Raw genomic sequence first — 16,856 nt, 5'->3', positions numbered from 1 at the left:
GAGATTATCTAAAAATAATAATGGCAGTCCTTAATTTTAACATTCAAAAAGGTTTTGCAACAAAGATTCTTGAGTTTTTAGAGAGTTCTTTTCTGATAGTAATGCTATTGATTATTTAATCCTAAGGGAAAAGCAATTTTCCATCAAAAATAATAATTATGGGCTTTCCTACACAAGCTAAATTGTGAAATATCTAAGTTAACCATTTACATCAAATAAGGAAGTCCTTGTACCTGTTGAAGGTAGTGTCTGGAGATCAAAGCTCTCAAGCACTTCATGTTGTGTATCTAGTAATTGTCTCAAATGTATTTCATTTGGGGAATTCTCCCAGTACTCATGTATCTAATTAAATAAGCCTCATGTTACAAATGACAATACCCTAATGTCATTTTTTCAACCTCACTGATGGTAATAAAATATGCTTTCCCTGACGATATTATTACAGCTGCTACAGATCCCATATGGGAAGGCGTTGTACCTATATCAGACCAAGCTACAAACGGTTCTCTCAGCATGCTCAGGCTGCACCAGATCATTAAAGAAGTTCCATCAGAAACAGCAGAAGAAGCTGACAGGGTAGGTAAAAGTAGTGTCGAAGGGGCTGTCATGGTGAAAATATTTACAAAGAAGCCTTAACAGGTCATGGTTTTTTTTTGTGTGTGTGTGCAGAGGAGTCTGAATTTTATAAACTTATTTTTTTTAATGAGTTTTTAAGTTTGCTTAGATCTCTACCATGTACCATGTATAGTATCACCCAAACAACACTTTCTGTAACATATAATACTCACGTATTGTTTTGGTGGAAACTTCTCACAGATTTAAATATATAAGGATTGTAGTAGTGAGGGTGGTCAGACACTGGGACAGGCTTCCTAGAGAGGTGGCCGATGCCCTGTGCCTTCAGTGTTCAAGAGGCATTTGGACAGTGCCCTCAATAACACGCTTTAACTTTTAGTTAGCCCTGAACAAGTCAGGCAGCTGGACTAGATGGTCTTTGAAGGTCCTCTCCAACTGAACTATTCTAATATTGCATTGGTAATAAGTTATGGAAAATTATCTGTTCTTGTGCTCCTTGACATTTATGCCATCATCTTAGTATTAGCTGATGAAATGTTATCTGTAATTGATCTAACATAGGAGTGAAAGGAATGTTTTCCACTTTCAGATTTTCCAGGCCTTGTAAGTTTAAGTTGATCTGAACATTACAGATAGCACCACAATCTGTATGCATAAGGGAAGTGAATAAAGTTATGTGGAAAAAATAAATCAGTTCTGACATTATGCAACTAGGATGTTTGAACTTGCAAATGGAGCATTTTCTCAGAGTAGTTTTGCATTTGGTTTCCTTAATTAAAAAGGGAAGAAGGCAACTGGAAGACATCCCAATCAGCAGTTATCACGGTTTACCAGTATTGGTAGTGATTGAATCCACAGCGCAGATTAAACTTACATTACAGGAAGTAGTTGCAGTAATGGACTGCTTTTTTTTCTGTCTGGGCCCAATTTCATGTTCTGCAGAAACACATGCCTTAAAGTGCAGTTTCAAATCACAAGTAAACCACATGAGCAGCTACTGTTGGAAGAGGCGCTGCTGCCACTCCCTTCCCTTACACGGGATTGCCTCTCTGCTGCCCTGGGCTAGCTTCTGTTCTTGTTGCACCACGGAGGGTCAGTGCTCCCACGTTGGCTCATCACTGGTGGGCCACGTCTGGTTGGGGCCAGGGAAGTGGGGGGAACATGGAGCTGGAGAGGTGACAGGTAGCCCTGCTCTTTTCTGCAGAAGACTAATGTGCCATCTTTGTCTTCTCCTGCAAGTCTGGAACATGGCATCACAGTGGCATCCAGTTGCTGAGGGAAAACTACAGAAAAAATATACTCAGTTTCTCATCTCTCAGATAGAGTCAGTCTGCACGAGGCTATGTAAGACCAAATTCTATCATGCAAATAATTCTAGGGAGAAATACGGCAGCCAGCATGGACACTTTTAAGTCTTTGCAGAGCATGTGTGTAATAAGTGAGTTTGGGTATGCTGTAAGGGCAGCAGGAAGAGGAATATTCTTCATAGTTGTCTAATTGTCAGTTTCTGTTCCATCAGGGAGGATGAGGTATTTTTAATGAAAAACATACTTTTCTGTAAGGAAAGATTTCCCTTGAATTTGTTTCTAGAAACAACTTTAGATAAAACTTTACCAAATAATTCAGCATAAGAAAAGTAGCCGGCATGAAAAATATTAGCCCCCCCAAAAATAAATGTGGGCAAAACAATAAATGTCTGTATTTTGCCTTTTAATAGAAAAAGTTAGGCAATTGTAAGATAGATAGAACGATCAGACTCCACTTGTAGTAACAGGGAAAAAATTGAGAGAAATACCCAGAAGGCACTACTTGAGATTAGTTTTTACAGTTAAGGGTTAATACAGAATGATAACTCAGTCATTTAGATCTTGTGCCATGATCTTATCAGACTTAGCAGAGTCCTCTTGCTTCTTCTCATAACACTGTTCTTCTAAGCGTATCTTAATAAGACCTGCATTTGAGTTCAAGAGGAGTAGTTTCAGATTATATTTAATCATGTCTCTTTCTGAAGGACCTCGTGTCTTAGTTTATTTTGCTACTCTGTACTTCACTACATCTTTTTAGAAAAGGTAAAGCTTCAAGATGATTTAGGAAATAGTCTTACATAATTCCTTGAATTTAAATTGTTCTATATCTTGAGAGAGACTGGTGAACATTAAGGGAACTGGCTTACTCAACCAACTAGGAATATTGCTTGCCAGTTTTCTGAAACATTTATATGGCAGAGATATACTGATATGTAAATACCAGTTCAAAGTTTGAATAAAAATCCAGGAACCATTTCTGTTTTACTAATTTCCACAGATAAAGTGTTTTGGTTTTTTTTAATTATTATTATTTTAAAATTTCTACTTGAGTGTTAACATGGCAATTCTGTTTTACAGTTCTGATAAAGCCCTATATGTTTACCTGCTGTTTATGGAATATAGTATTTTTGGATGTATGTTATATATTCTAATAAGTGATATTTAAGCCATGGATGGACTAATATTTCTCCTCACTATAACTAGTTTTTCATTTAAATATTGTTATTTGGTTCCCTTCTAGGATAGGATGAGCCCTAGTGGAGATAAAAATTGCGGTGAGAGAATAAGAGGAACTTTTCATTAGTTTATTCTGGAGGTTTTTTAAACCTTTGAATGTGTTTTTGTGCTTTTTAAAGCTGGTCTGCATGATAAATATATTATTCTTGACAGTAAAGGTTCTGTGAGTTAGGTCTTAAGCACAATAGCAAAACAGAACTAAAATGACTGTAATATTTAACCTTTATTTTAAAGTAGAGTGCTTTAGAAAATATAACAACTGCTGGCCTCTGGCAAAGCTGAACTTATAGATTGTGAAATATTTGAGGAAAGCAGACCAAGAAAACATAATTCCAAACAATTCATATGTTTCAAAGTAGAGCAAGGGGAGTTTCTGGGAAGATGCACTCAAAATGAAGGTCTGGGCACTGTATAGTCTGCGAGAATATCTAAATAGCAGCTCGAATTTAAATAAAAATTGGAGGAGACTGAGTGTAATGCCTTTGGTAGACTTAAATTCAGTGGGATATTAAAAGAGGTAGCTTTAAATAGAGAGCAGACAATGGAATGGTGAAAGAAAACGTGTGAGCAGAAAAAAATGAGCATCAAACAGAACAACTGAAAAATACTCGGCATTTTATACAGCAGAATATATTTGAGTATTTAATGCATAATATATGAATTACTCATGGGAGGAAAACATGAAATACTATAGAAATGGAGTGCAATGTACCTATTAATAATGATGTTGACACTTCCCCTGTTCTGTGGAATACATGTTCATTTTAACTACTCAGTTGTTACTTAAAATTACTTTTATTTGAATACTTGAAGTTTAACAACTGAGATTCTCACCTTTCATGTATAACTTTCAGTAAAAACACTTTCCTCTTGAATATTTTTCCCATCTTGTCGTACTAACAGCATTGCTTAAGAATATTTAGGTAACAGCCTCTCCTCTCCCACCTCCCATCCTACATCTCAATTAAGTATGGAAAGCACTGAGATCAATTAAAAGTAACTCGGAAGAGAAACTAATTGAATTCACTGACAAACTGAGCTACTCACCAGGAAAAGAAAGACTGCTGGTACAGAATCCCAGAATACCACTGTCATACCTGTCAGCAAGGCATTAAAAAAATAATATTTCTCTTCCTCACTGCTATGTTTTTTTAGATCCCAGCTGCCAGGGGTTATGTTAGCTGTAGGTGTACGCTGTGCAGATACCTGGAGCGGTCAGCAAGAAGATTCCATGGCATTTAGCAACAAAACAGCTGTTAAGCCACACTGGAGGGGAGAAAAACAAGAACACCAAACCACCAAACTGGCATTAGAAGCCCTAAAGTTTTGTGTATTAATGCTCTCTATCTTGTTCCTATCAGACAGCGAGGTGGTTAGATTTGTTTACCTAAAGCATAAAAGATGCACTGATTGGTAGCAAAATAAAGCACAGTCAATTTCTGGCTGCGGTAAAGAGACAGATTCTGTTGGGAACATTAACAATCTAAAGGATGTTTTCCACTTGTGTGTACTGTAACATGAAGCATTTTATTGCTCTCTTTCCAGACATGTCTCCAAAGGCACTCTTTAGGGTGACCTCTCTCACTGACCTCTTCAGGATCTGATCTGAAGAAGAGAGGTCAGAGATAAAGACAGGTCTGCAGCTGACTTGAGATGACATGTTTGGGGAAGGGTTAATAGTTTTTGTTTTAATAGAAAGATTTACTTTAGTAGGTCATTTAATATTAATAGTGTCCCACTGTTCCTGTTAACTGCTATTACATGAAGAGAGCAGATAAGTAGATGGAGTGAATGGCTTCCTGCCATCCTCACCCTGAAAACTAGCATAGTATCACCTCTAATATATTTTCTTTTCATGAGCTATCACATACAAATTACTGACTCTTGTCTTTTTACTGGAAGACAACGACAAGACAAAGATAGATATTTTTGGCAGTCAGACTAGTCAGCATTAATATTAAAGGACTACTCATTAAACTTTAGAATCAGTACTGCGCTTTTATTAAAGACAATACCTTTTGATCACCACATTCTTAGTCAGCTTTTCGATTTTTGTTTACAAGGAGACAGCGTTGGAAACTGAACTCACAGAGACAGTAAGAGTCTAAAATTCCACTCATCTTAAGTCACTGTTTCCATGTGGCTTCCCTGCAAATTATTTGAGACATATGAGAAACTAAAATTAGTTGCAAAGTAACTCATGTTCATAATAATATCAGTCATTTAGTTCAAAAACCAAACCAATAAATGAGCTATTTTTTTCTGTCTCTGAAACAAATCACTACACCTGCAGGTAGAAGTTGTATATAGGCATTAATTCTCCATCCTACATGAAAAAAACCCTGTCAGAAGGACTTAGTGGAGAAATTACATGTATTTCATTTGAACTGTTTTTCTTGTAAAAGATTGTTTGATACAATTGTTCAAGAGTCATAGTTATAAGAGAAGGAAACACAAGGGGAAGGTGGCTATGCCCATGCCAGAAACAAAAGTATTCTTTTCACACATCTGCTACATTAAGAAAGGCAGTTGAAATAAGCATGGTGAGAAAGGAAGAAAAAAAATAAAAAATAAAAAAGCCCCCTTCAGTGTTAGAAATGTAACTTGTAGTTTAGACACAAATCAAAACCACATCAATTGACTTCCATTCAGATCTTTGTTACTTGTGCTGGCCCTTTGTCAGACTCTGGTGATGACTGTAGGGAGGGATTTGATCAACAGTTAGGTTACTCAGAAGCCACATATTGTTGATCTATGGGTAGGGAAGTTGGTAAAGCAAGTAACAACTTACTGCTCTCAAAAGGAGGAGTTCTTGATCTCTGCTGTGTAGATCCTTCCCTTCTTCCTTGTGTTAGCTTAGCCTCCTGTGAGCTGACTGAAATTGCCAGCCCCGACAGAGCTTTATGATGTGGCTAAGCTAAAATATCTGCTGCTTCTGGAAAAAAAAAAAAAAGAAAAAAAAAAGAAGAAAAGAGAAGAAAAAAAGAAGGAAGGAATGAAGGAAGGAGAGAAAGAAAGAGAAAGAGAAGGAGAGAAAGAGAGAGAAAGAAAGAAGGAAAGAAAGAGGGAAGGAAGGAAGGAAGGGATTTTGCTCCCTCCAATCTTTTCCTTCCCTTGTTCTGCCTGGGGCCATACAATTCTGTCAGGCATTTTTCACTGTGGTGAATCAGTAGGGATTGCTGAGGTCTACAGCATGCAGTCGTTGTAGGACCCAGTTCTCTCCAACCTTCCTTCATCCCAATGCGGGATGCTGGGGTGGTTTGAAAGTCTATGTCAGCTCACCTGTCAGCTTTCTTCCCAAGCTCCCTGACTGTGCAGTCCTGTGACATGTATCTTAGAGCTCGTATTTAAATAAAGGCATGGCTGGTAAAGTAAGGATGTTCACCTATTCTGTTCTGAAATATCCTAAAAGTTGGAACGTCTTCATGTACTTCTCTGGTTCAAGTTCATGAGTGAAAACAATAGAGGGACTTAAGGACAAAAAATACCGACAGATTCATACATGAAAATGCCTCAGGGTTACTGTAATGAGGGAGGCGACTCAGTAAAAATGTTTAGTCGATCTTCTGGTGGTGATGTTACATTGGCAGTTGTTGTTTCTACTCCAATTCACACTGAAAGGCCAACACCAAAAAGGAGTAAGATCACTGAGCACGTGGATAAATGTAACATGTTGGGAAAGAGCCAGCATAGTTTCTGTGGGAAGAGATACTGGCAAGACTGGAGAGATTGCAGACTTCCAGCAGATTTGTGAGTCAGGAAGCACATGTACAAAGGCAATGTACTTAGGATGTACTTAGATTTTTCAAAAAGCATTTGTGAAGGCTTCTCACTGAAAGCTATTAGACAAAATTACAGCAAGTGTCCTAAGTTGAAAGTCTGGTTAAAGGATGGAAACAAGTAGAATTTGATGGTTACTTCTCAGGGGAGAGAAGAGTTAGCAATGCTGTCCTCCAGAAATGTTTGGGTTTATTGACGCTGTTTTAAGATGTTGTTTTACTCAATATCTTCATCAGTGACCCAGGAAAAGGGAATGAATGCATGCTGAGTGGTGTTTGGATGGTGTTAAACTCTGTTGGGTAGTCAATGTTGTGCTAGTGGGAGGAACTCCAGAAGGCCTCACAAAACTGAATGGGTAAAAAGATTGCAAATAGGCTTTAAAGTAGATTACTGTGAAGTAAAGCATAGGATTATCTGTGAACCCTGGAAGTCTAAACTTACTGTTGACAGCTTTCTGAAATCTTTGGCTCAAAGTGCAGCAGTGGGAAGCAAACCACTAAAAAACAACTACAAGGAAAACAACAACAACAACAAACAAGAAAGCAGACACCATCAGGGAGAGTACTGAGAGCAAGGCAGAAAGTAGTATGTAACTCTGTCAGAAACCTGAACTTATTCCTATCTGAAGTGAGTACAGTGTGTAGTTCTGGTCTGCAGACACAAATGCATTAAAGAGTGTATTTAGAGAGATGACTAAAATAATCCAAGGGGATGGATTAGCTGTTTTACAAGGGAAGACCAAAGGGGTTTGGATTCTGATTGTGAGAAGACAGGACAGATAAATACGATCAAATTTTACAACTGAGGAAGGCCCTGCTTGAGGTGAATGCAGATACTGTTCTTGACCCAGTGCAAGGGTCAATTGCAAGTAGAAATGCAAGGTATGGGTCTCACTCTGGGAAAACCACGTTGTGGGTCCTGGTGCGACTGCTGGTTACCAAATACTGGGCATCCTTACTTTTGTCTGCACTTTTAGGTGGTGGCAAAGCTAGTGGAAATGAGCCTGCTTACAGTCACCCCTGAGAGGTGCGACATCTGGGGGTGTTCAATGAAAGCGAAACCTGGTGCTTAGGGACACGGTTTAGTGGGTGACATTGGCAGTAGGGTGATGGTTGGACCAGATGATCTTGAAGGTCTTTTCCAACTTTAATGATTCTATAATTCTATGATTCTATGATTTCTTGGGGGAGAGGCTGAGTCCGCCCTCAGGAACAAACCCAGTGCTCACAAATAGCAGCTTTCTTTTAGGACTGCAACAAAGGGGACCGTGTTTTTCTCTACTTTAGGTGGCATATTGGTCCTTAACACTTCCCAAAAGCACTTTCCGAAGACACCCGCGGCAGAAGGGCTGCCGACGGGATTTCCTCAGCGTTTGAGGAGCGAGCGGCAGCCCCACGCTGCCTCCTGCCGCCCGAGCCGCCGAACCTCGGCATGGCGGCGCCTCCTCACAGCGCGGCCGCCCGCCTTCGCCGCTACCACCACCACCACCGGGCCGGGGCCGAGGCCGGGCAGCTTTCACCGCCCTCGGGGCGAATCGGCCCCGGGGCACAGAGGGACGGCGGGAGGAAGGCTCGCAAGCGGCCCCGGGGCGGCGGAGAAGCGGCGCCGGGCGGGCTCCCCCCTGAGGGCTCGGCACGGTACTGCCGAAGGGCGCCGGGCGCTCGGCCCCTGAGGCCACAACGCGGGGCACGGTGCGCTGGGGACCCCGGCTGGGGCACTCTGAAAAGTGAGGGGATGGGAAACGGGGGAGGAGAGGCGTAACCTCCAAAAGGCAGGTTTCTGAGGTTTTAATCTAAATTTTAAATTTCTGCCTGGAAATGAAGGCCGGACCGTGACGGGGGAGAGGCCTCCTTAGGCAGCAGCACCTCATTTTACTGCTCAGAGCATTCGTAGCCCCAGGCATCCCGACTGCAGCTGGCAGCCCTAAGTGAGACCTCCGTCAATAAAGGGGAGCAAAATATTTGCAAAGTATGGCAACACAGCAGTTACTTCCACAGTTAAACACAAAGTTTTGCAATTTCAATAGTTGGATGAATATTGAACTTTTCTGCTGCTTTTCTACCACCACCACACACATGTGCAAGTGCTCTGCAGAAAAAAAAAATATATTTTTATTTTATTTTTTTTTTACATCTAGATAGGCCTACAGACATGACAGCAGTGGGGATTGTGGGGCACTTGTTCAACTTGCATGAAAAAAATAATACATCCTTGACTGTAAGCACAGGATCCTTCCCCAAAATAATAGGTAAAACAAAGTTGTCAGGCACACCGTTCCTCTCCGTGATGCCTGTGTGGTAGTGCTGCTGTTTTCAGGAATGTAATGTAATTCACCCAGAAATATAACCAAGGGGAGGTTTGGGGCCTGAAAACTGATTTTTCTGTAATAGTTAAGGCAACTTATCCTGGTAGGGCTTCTGTATCCTTCATTAGGTGATGCCGATGTTTAACTTCGATTAAAACTTCAGTGAAAAGAAGGCAAGCTGGTTACAAGGAGCTTTCCAGTTCAGAAAACTTGAGAGAACTTATTTAAAGATTTAAAATATTAGCTGAAACATCTTGACTGATATGCTCTTTAAACATTTGTATGCCACCATGGACAAAGCCCTGAGTGTGTTTCACCAGATCTGCTGAGTGCGGACAGTCAGTTTCTTAAATCTGTACACTTCATGCACTTTTATTTTCTCCTCGTGTGCCATCCACAGAGGCAGCATTTTATCTGTAGCAGTGAGAAGAAATTGCATCACTTTTCTGTTCACATTTTCCTGTAAGGGTGCCCCTGAAACTCTCACACTCATTGAAGCAAGACCAAAGGGCTTGATGAGCGATTCTGCTACTTTATTTTTTTGGTCTTTCTCCACAGTTCAGCAACTTTATTGCTTACGGTTTTACGCTAATCCTTTTATAGTTCGTGTTGCTTGGGGAGCGTGGGGGGGAATATGTGTTTCACTAATTTACGTGGTACAGAGTGGTCGCCCGTAGCTCATCTGTCAACAGATCGCAGAGCTCCGTTTGGGCCGCTTTATCTCCTCCTCACGGTCTCCGCTTTCTGTAGGTGCCGGGTTGCTGAAGTAAAGGCTCGGCTAGCGTGGAAATCTCGGGGCGTCTTCCCTAAATAAATAAATAAATAAATAAATAAATGAGCTTTTCGCTCGTAGCCAGGATTCACTCAGCGGCGTGCAACTGCCGGCCGCCTTTCGGGGGAGGCAGGGCCGGTTGGTCGCGGGATCCCCCGCCTGGAAAGCGGCGGCCGCGTGAGGAGACCCCCGGAGAAGGGGAAGGGGTCGCGGCTCCCCTCCCGCTCCCCACACCCGGCATCGAGGCGGCCGGGAGAGTCCGGGCGGGGTGCCGGGGGCTCTCCGCGCCGCCTTTTCGGGGCGCTGCGGCGGCGGCTGCGGGCCGGCAGGGGTCGCTGCTGCCCCGCTCTGTCCCCGCTCGCCTCCCCCGGCGGTGCCATTGGAGCAGGCGGCGAGGAGTTGGCGCCATTTTGAAGCCGACAGGGGGACCGGGGCGAGCTGCGGAAGGGGAGGGGGTTAGAGGCGATTGGCTGCGGCGGCGGCGGCGGCTCCTCTCCCAGCCCCGAGCGGCGGCGCGGAGCCGAGCGGAGCGGACCCGCCTGGGACCGGCGACGAGAGGCGGCTGCGGCGGGGTAAGGAGCCGGGCACGGCGGCCACCGCTTCTCGCTCCCCCCCCCCCCCCCCGCTCCATTTTCCCTTCCCCGGGGGCTGGGGGGGCGCCGGCTCGGACCGAGCGCTTGAGGAGGAAGAGGAGGAGGAGGAGGAGCGGGGGGGGGGAAGGAAGAAGGAGGCGACGAGGGCTCCCCCCTTCCCATCCCCCTCGCCCCTCCGCGGGGCTGCTCCCCTCCCCCCTTCCCCGTGGCCGCCGTCGCAAATTAAATTAAATTTGCCCCACGGGGGGGGGGGGGTGACCTTGGTATTTTTGGAAGGGGGGGCGGTGGTGGTGCGCTGTGCCCCGGCTTTGGGGTTTGGGGGGGTCACCCCGTTCCTGCTCTCCCCCCTCTTTTTTTTTTTTTTCCCTCCCGCTCAGCCCCGGTGGCTCCTGGAGGCTGGGGGGGGGGAGGCTGGAGGCTGTCCCCTCCCTGCCCCTCGCTCGCAGCCGGCCTCGTCCCCTCCCGGGCTGCACCCCGGGTTTGGCAGAGGGGACCCCCCCCCTTATTTCCCTGCCTCCGAGCCGATCCTCAGCCCCGGGGAGGGAGGTGGAGGCCGGCAGGACCTCGGCTCGGTGGGTCCTCACTTGCTGCCAGCCCGTTTCTTTCATGCTGGCTTTTTTTTTTTTTTCCTCCTTTTCCCTCCCCCTTTTTGCATCAGGCTCTGTTAGAAAGCGGTCGGGAGGGAAAGGGAAGGGGGGGGGTGGCGCTGCCTGTTAGGTGAAAAACTATGAATTTTACATCCGAATTGCCAGATGGAGAATGGTTAATTTATAGGGTATGCATTGTTTACGTTGAGAGCCTCTGGTCAGGAATCTAGGTCTGTAACTTCATCCCGCTGCAAATAAATCACTATCTGTGCTTCCAAACAAATCAACAATTAATGATGGTGAACAATCCTGGAAAATTAAACTGCAGCAGACCGGCTCCTCCAGAGCTGGGGTTTTGCCTTGTCCCGACTTTTGGGTTCGCTTCCTGCACGACCGCTTGCTGAGGACGGCGATTATTTCGTTAGGCGTTGCTTTCTGATTTAACGCAACTGCCGAAGTATTTTCGTGTTGCTCTTTGTTTTGTGCTCGGTGGGAAGGTGCTTTGGCTGAAATTGATTTCTCCGTGCTGGGAAGGGAATAGGAGGGAGTGCTTAAAATGTGAGCGGCTTCAGAGCTGAAAACGGGTGTCAAATCACCTTTTAGGAAGGAGGTAAGGTGGCATGCATTCCTTCGGGTTTTCCCCTTTCGAACTATTGGAACAGTTTGGGGTTCAGTTGATGCAGTTTTGTTTGCTACCTCTTGAATGATACGCTCTAGATACTGCATGCACTCGTGCGAAAAGACGCGAAACAGCTGGATTTACGTTATGCTGAGCGTACCCGAAAAGAAAGCAGGGAGCGATACTCAGTCAGGTAAAGACAGTTCAGCAGAGGTCTGTGCATCATGTGCATCGTCCACACTGGAAAGCGAGCACCACTGGCCAAAGTAGTTTAGTTCTTGTGTGACATCTTGCGTCTGTGCTTGAAGCAAGGCTGTACTGTGTTACTGTGAGGCAGGGGGTGATTTTTTTAAAGTTCTTATACAGTTATAATTGCCTGTGACTTTCTTGCATTTCTTTACTGCTTAGTGTACAACCTGGATGAACTGTATAGTTCTTGATGAAACAAGTAAGTTGAATTAAAGTGGAAAATAATGTGTCTATAACATCTGTATGCTGCTGAATTGTTTTCTCATGCACCGTATAAATATGGGTTTTAGACTGTATCTAGCAAGCTTACTTATAGACTTAAATCGAGCAAGTCAGCTAAATCATTATTAAGCTGTAACTAAAAATATATTTTAAAAAATACAACAGTCAGTGCTAGCATTTGGAAAAGTATTGTAAAGAAATATGGACATGATGTTGCGCCTTATCCATTTCTGGCTCTAGAGCAGGAGGCTGCATTACCTCCTGTAGACGAAAAGAGATGCTTTTTCTTTTGGGATACGTTGCTCTCTAGCAGGTCTCAGGTTATACTTTTCTATGCTCTCATTTTTTCAGTCACACCGTTCGTATGCATACAGAACAGTAAAAGGTTGTATGGGTGTGTGTAGGATTCTTTCAGCAAGGGGTCTTCATTTAAAGGTTTTTGCACTAAATGCATTTTCATTACCCCGACTTTGGAAGAGGTGACCCAGGCGACTTGTTGAACATGAAGAATTTTTGCGGGAGCAATAAGTAAGAAAATATGGAACTGAGCAGTAAAATCGTGCAAAGTAGGAAATGGGGGAGAATATGATACAAGTAGAACTATTTTTCCCTTCCAGTTGCATTCTAATGTTCTTTAACTTTAATGCTACTTAGCCCAAATTCATACCTTCCTCGTTCTTGATAGTCTTTTCTTCTTCTTTCCTTCAGGCAAGAACCAAACAGTAGTTGTGGTGTCCACTACTGACAAGTGGTAGGATAGTGCATCATACTTTTAACAAGTTTCTCAAACAGTGGTGGTTTCACTCATAGCATAAAATGCCAATATTGCAACCTGAAATAATTTTTGTAGAGACAGAGAGAATATTGGAGGTTCTCAGTTTTGGAACTTGCTGGTAAGGGAAAACTGAGGAGCCCCCCCCCCCCCTTTTTTTTAAAGGGTGTGTTAGTGTAACTGCCCTTGTTGGGGAAGTGTTGTGTTGATGTACCCAGATTTGAAGTATCCAAGTATCCTCCTGGACTATTTGAACACCATTGATGGAGGAATTATGTGCAGGCTTTAAAAGAATTACAAAATATATGCTTTAAAAAAAAAACCAACACCCTCAGAGTTTGAACATCTAAGAGTTAAGACTTCCATTGGTATGATCTTCAGTTGAATGTAGTTTTGTGGAAAACTTAATTTTTTTTTTGTACTTAGGTGGAGTATGTCAGAGGTGTAGTATATAAATGAAAATACACTTCAGTATAGCAGGTTAGTAGTTTATTTTAAAATCGGGAACACATTTTTGGATTCCAGAATAAAAATAAAATCCTATTAAAGCAAATAATTACTATGACACATCTAACTAGAACCAATTCAGTGAAGTGCAACTAATATTCTAACACTTTGATTCTTAAAAACAAAGTTATCTCCTCCACTCTTTTTATAAATTATTACTGTCTATCTTTGCATATACTGCTTCCCAGCCTTTCCTAAAGTGTGAGGATGTGTGTAGTCCTTCTAAAAAAGTGGATTTTGAGGATTAAGACCTCCGTTACTTTGTCCCCATCAGTGAAATTTACTCTTTCACATTCTCTCCCAAGCATTGGGAAACATTGTACAGCACGCTCCTTGTTCTATACTGCCTGATCTTCAGCTCTTGTTATTTCAGCTGATGACAACTTTGGTATCAATATGCTTCACAAGATAATCTTTTAAAAAAGAGAGGGGAAAAAAAAACCTGAGCCATACCTCATTGGGAACAGATGGACGTGTTTGTACTAATCATCTTGTGTCTGTCCCCGTTTATAGGGTAGTACCGTAACCAGGGATCAGGACCCCATCTGGGGTTTTCTAATTTATACCCAGTTCTTTGGAGATCGATTCCAGACAATCCAAACTCCGCGTACTTTTTCTCTGACTTAATTAGGCATCCTGGTGGATGCTACTTCTGCTGAAATTAGATGCTTCGCTTCCATTACTTCTTAAGGGATAAAAAAGACACAAAGTTAGTTAAAAAAGGTTATCGCCTTAATAGCTTCCATTGTATAGTCACCTAAACTGCGTTTCATGGCTCTTTTAAACAGGACTAGATTTAGCTAAAGCGTAATTGTTAATCACTTAGTGACCATTGAGTGAGGTTTTCCAGCTTTTGTGTAAATTTACCCATTAGTTGTCCACAGCTTCTTTCAAAGCAGCCTCTGCTTCTCTCCGAGGCATCCCCAGTGTATCCGCATTGTAGTTCGATTCAACATCAAGAGTAAGGATTCTGGAAGTCTTGTGAGGGGAAAAATACTTTGTTTATTGGGGGGGAAAAAAAAGCTGTTATCCATGCTGAGTGCAAACATATTACTCTCAAGGAAGACTTTAAAAAAAAAAAGTACATCGAAACTTCATGTGTGTGTAATCTTTGAGCCATCCTGAGCTTGGCTGTTTGCTTCTGTTAGCACTGCTTTGTTACTTCGATGTAGAGTTTCAGTGAAGGCAATCAGATTTCTGGGAAATCTTCTTTGGCAGTGCCTATGTTAGGTTTCTGTCTTAACACACACACAAAAAAAAGGAAAAGTGGGCAGAAGATTATTTTATATTTTTTTATTAGAAAAAACTTTTTTTTCTGCATCTAACTACTTAAAGTTTGAAAGTTCTCGGGGAGAAAACGTACGGAGGCGCAGGGTGGTTCACTGTTAGGTGTGATGCTGTCTTGGGTACTTGTTTTGTTTGACAGCTCAGTACGAGGCATCATGTGTAGCTCATTATGACTTCCTGCACACAGAAACCAAGTGCGTGGAAGAGACTACAGCTTGTGCAGCATCAGTTTGTGTAACCTGTGTGTAGGACGATGCCTGGACTCTCCACGTGCCACCCGTCGCTTTTCAAAGGTCTGTGGGACAAGTCGTGGACACCTAATTCATGGTATATAATGGCTAAGAATAAAGCCTTAGAATAAGGCCATAACGTTTTGCTTTCCTGGATTTTGGAAATGGAAGAAAGAAAGAAAAATTCCCCCCACCTTTCAGAGGACTTGTGAGGGAGTTTTTTGGAGAGATACCAAGTAAGAGATGCATTTCCCTTCCTTTTGCTCGGCTTAGATGATGCAGTTGGTAGTTCTCCGAGGCGGATCTGTAATTGAGGGCATTAAGAATGGAGGCTTTCATGCATATACAGTTTTCTGAAAGTGTGCTCATTTTAAGTGAGTGTGTGTTGAGAACTCAAAACCTTTCGAAGGTCTTCCCCGAGTTACAAATGTTGCTTGTAGGGAACTCTCCATCAGGTTGTTTACACAGTGTCCTATATAAGCACCTTTATCTATGAGTAACTTTCTATTTCTTAATGGGTCATTGCTCCCTTTGTCTTTTATATTACATACAGAAACATTATAACAAACTGCAATTTCTTTTAAAAGTAGGAAACAGTTTTAATTCATCTTCGTCCTCAAAAAGACTATGTAACATGTGCTTAGTTCTGATTTATATGTGTATTTTTTTTCAACTTTCTGTGTTTAGGAATTTGAGCAGCATATGAGAGTTGCCTGACATATTTTCCAGAAGCTGGGAAACATGAAATGAATTGACAGGGGACTGTGGGAAGGGAAACCGTGATGGTTTGGGTGACTGAGTGTCAGATTGGAGTACTGGATTTCTTTCCTTCTGTCAGTTTCTTGTGATGCCAGCTCAGTCAGTTTAAAGCAAACTTCCCAGTAGTGCTTGTTAGTACTATTTTGATTTCCTGGGAGGTGGGCTCCGGACCCTGACGACTTCTGCATGGTTGAGCAGGAGCTCCACTTCCAGACACAGTGCTGGATAACATGGCACACTTGGAAAGTGGTGCCCTAAACTTACCTCTGCAGGCAAAAATGGGAGACAGCTCTTCAGCTTCAGCCAGTTACTCAGGTTAGTCATCCATAAAATGGGAATAATACCTATTTCACTAAAGTGTTGTGAAAATAAGGTAACTTTTATGGCACCCATTACATTGGTTGGTCTTACATAGCAAATTGAGTCTCTTCTGAGCGTGGTTTAACATGGGACACTCATTAAATAGCAAGGAGAAAAGTTGAGCAACTTCTTTGCTGTGGCTGGGAAAGAAGTCCTATGGTGGAAAAGGTAGCAAGGGGTCAGGTAAATCACCCCCCTGTATGTTTTCCCTTTAGTACTTGATTGTGAAGTTTCTTAACTCCTAATAACTGATTTTGCAGATGTACTGTTCTATCATCTGGCTCTTGTTGTTCCTTTTGAAGCAAACTCAGTAAACAAATCTATTGTATGGATGTGCTCTTATGAGTCATTAGGTTGTAACCTTTAGCTACATGTAGCTACTACTAATTAAATTAATGAAATGCTATTAGCAGTAATGAGTTATACTCTGTTAACCAGCGTTAAGTGGAAGGAGATACAAGTGCTTTTCAGTGGATTCTTGCAAATATTTGTTACTGGTAGAAGAGCAGTGTAACAAGTGATGGCTCCACAGGAAGCCCTGGAAAAGTTTGAGTTCTATGGGATGTTTTTTATTTATTTATTTATTATTTTTATTATGATTATTTTCTCCCCTGCAGTGGATCTTTCTGCTTGGGTCTCTCTCTCTCATGACTTCCCCGTCTAGTCTGTCCTGATACCTATTCAGGCTTCTGATT

At 42.5% G+C, this 16,856-nt stretch overlaps 1 protein-coding gene across 3 annotated transcripts in view; it reads left to right on the top strand.

The window, feature by feature from the left end:
* Positions 1 to 9,744: 9,744 nt before the first annotated feature.
* PDS5B (PDS5 cohesin associated factor B) overlaps positions 9,745 to 16,856 on the top strand; it is a 111,821-nt gene continuing 104,709 nt past the window's right edge. For 2 of the 3 annotated variants that reach the window (XM_048048074.2, XM_048048075.2), the window contains exon 1: positions 9,746 to 10,548. The gene's annotated coding sequence lies outside the window, so the exon portion shown is untranslated. Of the gene's footprint in view, positions 10,549 to 16,856 lie in introns of all 3 variants that reach the window. The other variant, XM_048048072.2, reaches the window with a different exon arrangement.

Source organism: Anser cygnoides, chromosome 1, assembly GCF_040182565.1.
Source record: "Anser cygnoides isolate HZ-2024a breed goose chromosome 1, Taihu_goose_T2T_genome, whole genome shotgun sequence".
Taxonomy (NCBI): Eukaryota; Metazoa; Chordata; class Aves; order Anseriformes; family Anatidae; genus Anser; species Anser cygnoides.
The sequence above is the reverse complement of the archived record's forward strand: the minus strand, read 5'-3'. Positions and strand labels throughout refer to the sequence as shown.